Raw genomic sequence first — 6,000 nt, forward strand, 5'->3', positions numbered from 1 at the left:
CCTACGGTAACCCGTGGTAGTTCCAGATTGATGCACAGCAAGCCTGTTGCTGCACGCCAACCCTTTAGTAAAAGCTCCCCTAAGAGATTAATGGGGGGGGGGGGGGGGTTAACAAGAATATAAGAGCTTAAGATTCGAAAGAAACCTTGAAGAGGTGGGCTTTTAGGGGAATAATTATTAAAGTGCAGTAAGAGTCGGGCTTTTATTGCACCTTAATTTCCACTGTCTGATATTCCCAAGATGGAAAAATACCACCAGTTTTTGTTTGCTTGCTTTGAAGCCACATTATTAGATATGCGTGGAGGGGCATAATTGAAAGAAAACGTCTATCTCCATGGGCGTTTATCTCCGAGAACGGGTCCATGAAGGGGCGGACCGAACCGTACTTTCGAAAAAAATAGACGTCCATGTTTTATTCGACAATTTGTGAGCTGGGCGTTTTTGTTTTTCAGTGATAATGGAAAATGAAAGCGCCCAGCTCAAAAATGAATAAATGCAAGGCATTTGTTCATGGGAGGGGCCAGGAGTCGTAGTGCACTGGTCCCCCTCACATGCCAGGACATCAACCGGGCACCCTAGGGGGCACTTTTAGAAAAACAAAAAAAAAAGGTAAAAGAGCTCCCAGGTGCATAGCACCCTTCCCTTGTGTGTTGAGCCCCCCAAATCGCCCTCAAAACCCACTGCCCACAAGTCTACACCATTACTATAGCCCTAATGGGTGAAGGGGGGCACCTACATGTGGGTACAGTGGGTTTGGGGGGGTTGGATGACTAAGCATTAAGCAGCACAATTGTAACAAGTAGGGGGGGGATGGGCCTGGGTCCACCTGCCTGAAGTCCACTGCACCCCCTAACAACTGCTCCAGGGGACCTGCATACTGCTGCCAGGGAGGTGGGTATGACATTTGAGGGTGAAAATAAAAAGTTGTGAAACATCATTTTTTGTGGTGGGAGGGGGTTAGTGACCACTGGGGGAGTCAGGGGAGGTCATCCCCGATTCCCTCTGGTGGTAATCTGGTCATTTAGGGCACTTTTTGGGGCTTTATTCGTGAAAAAAACAGGGTCCAGGAAAAGTGCCCTAAATTGTAGCTACAAACGCATACTTTTTTTCCATTATCGGCGAAAGGCGCCCATCTCTGTTTGGGTGATAACCACGCCCCAGTCCCGCCTTCACCACGCCTCCGACACGCCCCCGTCAACTTTGTACGCTTCCGCGATAGAGTGCAGTTGAAAACGTCCAAGTTTGGCTTTCGATTATACCACGTTATTCGTTTTTGGGAGATAAACGCCTATCTCCCGATTTAGGTCGCAATATAGGCGTTTTTGTCTTTCGATTATAAGCTGGATTGTAATGAGCTCTTTTGCATATATTTGCATACTTTGCATCTCATTGCTATGTAGCCCATAGTACTTCATATTAACACAAGTTGTGGTAATATAGGCTTAAATTCTATAAATTTGGGCACCAAAACAATGAGTGCTAATCGCTATTCTATACACAGCACCCAGTGTTGACTACCGTTTATACAATAGCACTTAGCGCCAGAATCTACACCCAAGACGAAGATTTATACCAGCTGAAACTGGTGTAAATCCTTGTGCCTAAATTAGGCATAGATCTGCCTTATTCTATTCGAAAGAGAAGGGCGCCCATCTTCCGACACAAATCGGGAGATGGGCGTCCTTCTCGCAAGGTCGCCCAAATCAGCATAATCAAAAGCCGATTTTGGGCGTCCTCAACTGCTTTCCGTTGCGGGGATGACCAAAGTTCACAGGGGCGTGTCGGAAGTGTAGTGAAGGCGGGACTGGGGCGTGCTTAGGAGATGGGCATCCTTGGCTGATAATGGAAAAAAGAAGGGTGTCCCTGACGAGCACTTGGGCGACGTTCCATTTTTTTTCACGACCAAGCATCAAAAAGATGCCCGAACTGACCAGATGACCACCAGAGCGAATCGGGGATCACCTCCCCTTACTCCCCCAGTGGTCACTAACCCCATCCCACCCTCAAAAAAATCTTTAAAAATACTTTTTTGCCAACCTCAAATGCCATACTCAGGTCCATCGCAGCAGTATGCAGGTACCTGGAGCAGTTGTACTGGGTGCAGTGTACTTCAGGCAGGCGGACCCAGGCACACCACCCCCACCCCCTACCTGTTACACTTCTCGTGGTAAATGTGAGCCCTCCAAAACCCACCAGAAACCCACTGTACCCACATGTAGGTGCCCCCCTTCATCCCTAAGGACTATGGTAGTGGTGTACAATTGTGGGTTTTGGGCGGGGGGGGGGGTCTCAGCACCCAAGGTAAGGGAGCTATGCACCTGGGACCTTTTTCTGAAGTCCACTGCAGTGCCCCCTAGGTTGCTCGGTTGGTGTCCTGGCATGTGAGGGGGACCAGTGCACTACAAATGCTGGCTCCTCCCACAACCAAATGGCTTGGATTTAGTTGTTTTTGACACGGGAGTCCTCGGTTTCCATTATCGCCGAAAACCAGGGACGACCATCTCAAAAACGACCTAAGGACAACCATCTCTAAGGTCGACCTAAATTTCATGATTTGGGCGTCCCCGACCGTATTATCGAAATGAAAGATGGACGTCCATCTTGTTTCGATAATACGTGTTGCCCAGTGTCCCGTTCGATTATGCCCCTCTATGTGTAAATTCTAGGAATGCCCCTGACTACTACCCCTGACCCGCCCATGCCCCTCCCATGACATGCCCCATTTTTTGATCCATGCATAAAAATATATACGAGCGTCTTTATAGAATCCTGACTACAAAGATGTACACTTAAATTGCGTAACCCTAGTAGCGCTCTAGAAATGTTAAGTAGTAGTAGTAGTAGTACACATAAATTCTAATTATTGTCAATTATAGTTGATAATTGATTGTTAGCTCCCAATTATTGATGCTAATTTGCTTAGTGTTCAAATAAATTGCATGCACAAATTGGGCATGTGCCCAAATTTGCATATGCAATTTTGAGAACCATATATAGAATTAGGGAGATAATGTGCATTATTGCCTTTTAACACGTTAAGGAGCAAATAATGCATATTAGGGCCATAACCCACCTTAATGACTACCTCCTTAGCATAGATTTGAACAGGTCCAGAGGTGGAGCATAATGTACCATGTCAGGAAGTCTATTTAGGATGTACAGGATCGCAAGGTGGAATGAACAGAGTTTGGAGTTGGTGGTGGTGGTGGTGGTGGAGGAGAAGGGCATAAATAAGAGTGACTTACAATATGAGTGGAGTTTCTGAGGAGGGGTTTAATGAGAGATAAGAGACCAGAGGTACTGAGGAGCTGCATAATGAAAACACTTGTAGGTCAGTAAGAGAAGTTTGAGCTGTGTGCAGAAACAGATGGAGAGGCATAATCGAAAGGGGCGCTCAAGTTTTCCTGAGGACATCCTCGCAGGTTGTCCCAGCGAAGGGGCGGGGAAACCTGTATTATTGAAACAAGATGGGTGTCCATCTTTCGTTTCGATAATACAGTCGGGGACGCCCAAATCGCGAAATTTAGGTCGACCTTAGAGATGGTCGTCCTTAGAGATGGTTGTCCCCAATTTTTGGCGATAATGGAAACCAAGGACGCCCATCTCAGAAACGACCAAATCCAAGCCCTTTGGTCGTGGGAGGAGCCAGCATTCGTAGTGCACTGGTCCCCCTGACATGCCAAGACACCAACCAGGCACCCTAGGGGGCACTGCAGTGGACTTCACAAAGTGCTCCCAGGTGCATAGCTGCCTTACCTTGTGTGCTGAGCCCCCCCCAAAACCCACTCCCCACAACTGTACACCACTACCATAGCCCTTATGGGTGATGGGGGGGCACCTACATGTGGGTACAGTGGGTTTATGGTGGGTTTTGAAGGGCTCACATTTACCACCACAACTGTAACAGGTAGGGGGGTGGGCCCGGGTCCTCCTGCCTGAAGTGCACTGCACCCACTAAAACTGCTTCAGGGACTTGCATACTGCTGTCATGGAGCTGGGTATGATATTTGAGGCTGGCATAGAGGCTGGAAAAAATATTTTTTTTAAAATATTTTGAGGGTGAGAGGGGGTTAATGGCCACTGGGGGAGTAAGGGGAGGTCATCCCCGATTGCCTCCGGTGGTCATCTGGTCTTTTAGGGCACATTTTTGTGGCTTGGTCGTAAGAAAAAAAGGACCAGGTAAAGTCTTCCAAGTGTTCGTCAGTGACGCCCTTCTTTTTTCCATTATGGGTCGAGGACGCCCATGTGTTAGGCAGGCCCCAGTCCCGCCTTCGACATGCCCCCGTGAACTTTGGTCGCCCCCGCAACAGAAAGCATTTGAGGACACTCAAAATCAGCCCTTGATTATGCTGATTTGGGAGACCCTGTGAGGACGCCCATCTTGGAATTTGTGTCGAAAGATGGGCGCCCTTCTCTTTCGAAAATAAGCCTGATTTGGACCTGAGAAAAGGGCTAATGTGAGTGTAGAGATACTGGCAGAAAATAAGTTGTGCAACAGACTTTTGGATGGATTGAAGGGAGGGAAAGTTGGTTCAATGAGATTCCTATAAGGAAACGGTTGCAGAAGTCTGAGAGGTGATGAGAGTATAGGGTTTTCAGAAAGGATGAGATGGATTTTGGTAATGTTATAAGGAAAGAAATGAGGACACAGTAACAAGGAGTAGGTAGTGATTGCAAGAGGATTGTGAAAAATTACAAGAGGACCTTATGAGATTGGGAGACTGGGTGTCTAAATGTTTCATAATTCACTAAAGCATTCACCCAACCACTGAAGTTGAGCTGACTGGCCTGTAATTCCACTGGTCCTCGTTCCCCTTCTGTTCCCTTGTTTCTGTTCTCTGCGATCTCAAACACTTCAACAAATTCTCAAAGATAATTGTTTTTCACGTTTGCAAAACTATCTAGCAATGCACGTGATCAGGGCACATCATTTACTGAAAAGCAGAAAGTGGAAACAATAGAGCTGAGAAAAACAGGAATGAATCAACATTTCATAGTAAAATGAGGACAGAGCAGTAATCATTCTTTTTCTTTAGATAAAGGAAAAGGATATTTAATACACACCTTTTCCAGTAGTATTTGAAGTAATGTTAGATTGCAAACACTCCAGGGATAGGAAAATACTTACTGTACCTGAATGTAGGTTTGTACCCAAGACAATAGAGGGTTATATGACTTGCCCAAGAGTACAATGAACACCAGCAAGATTTGAATACTAGCTTCTCAAGTTTGCAGGGCACAAGTAGACTACTTCTCTACTTCAGGTTCAAACTGCACTGAGGCAGGAATAAGAAAATCAAGACTGGTGTAAAATATCACAGTGACACAGAGTCAGGATGGCAGCACTGTTCTACTGGCAAAGTTCTACCACCATTCCAGGCACAAACCTTGCAGATTATGTTTCCTGTTCACAAAGCATCATTTAGAGATCAATTCGTTTTGGTTTTTTTTTTTTTGCATTAGCTTGAGAAGGTGGTGAAGGACATCTTTTCTGCATAGCCTCACGAGCACACTGTTATGAAAAACCATCCCTTGTTCTTATTAAACAAAAAGTACGAGACAGCTAACCACTGGATAGTCACACAGGTAATCACTTGACATCTTAGAAAACAATACGAATGTGAGATTGTATTGCATTCCTTCTTGGCAGATGTTCCAGGAGAAAGCTGTGGTTTCTTAAATCATTTAGAACAGGGTTGTGTGACTGAATTACTGTGGTAGTACCTGTTGCTGATAGACTGATTTAACGGGTCACATTTTATCCTGTGAACCAAAAACATGAAGACATTAGGAGGTTGACAGGTCTAGGGATTAATTTCTGAAGTCATTTTAAGTTCTTTTGGGAAAAAAGCTATATAACTGAATGCAACTGGGTATAAATCAACTGCAAAGGAAGATTTTATTTTATACCATTAATTAATTTGGGAGGATATTTTAGCTGATTATTTCTGAGTGCTACAATAGTCTTCTAATTTTTCTCTATGACCTGTGAAGTGGATG

This window comes from Microcaecilia unicolor, chromosome 9 (assembly GCF_901765095.1).
Source record: "Microcaecilia unicolor chromosome 9, aMicUni1.1, whole genome shotgun sequence".
Taxonomy (NCBI): Eukaryota; Metazoa; Chordata; class Amphibia; order Gymnophiona; family Siphonopidae; genus Microcaecilia; species Microcaecilia unicolor.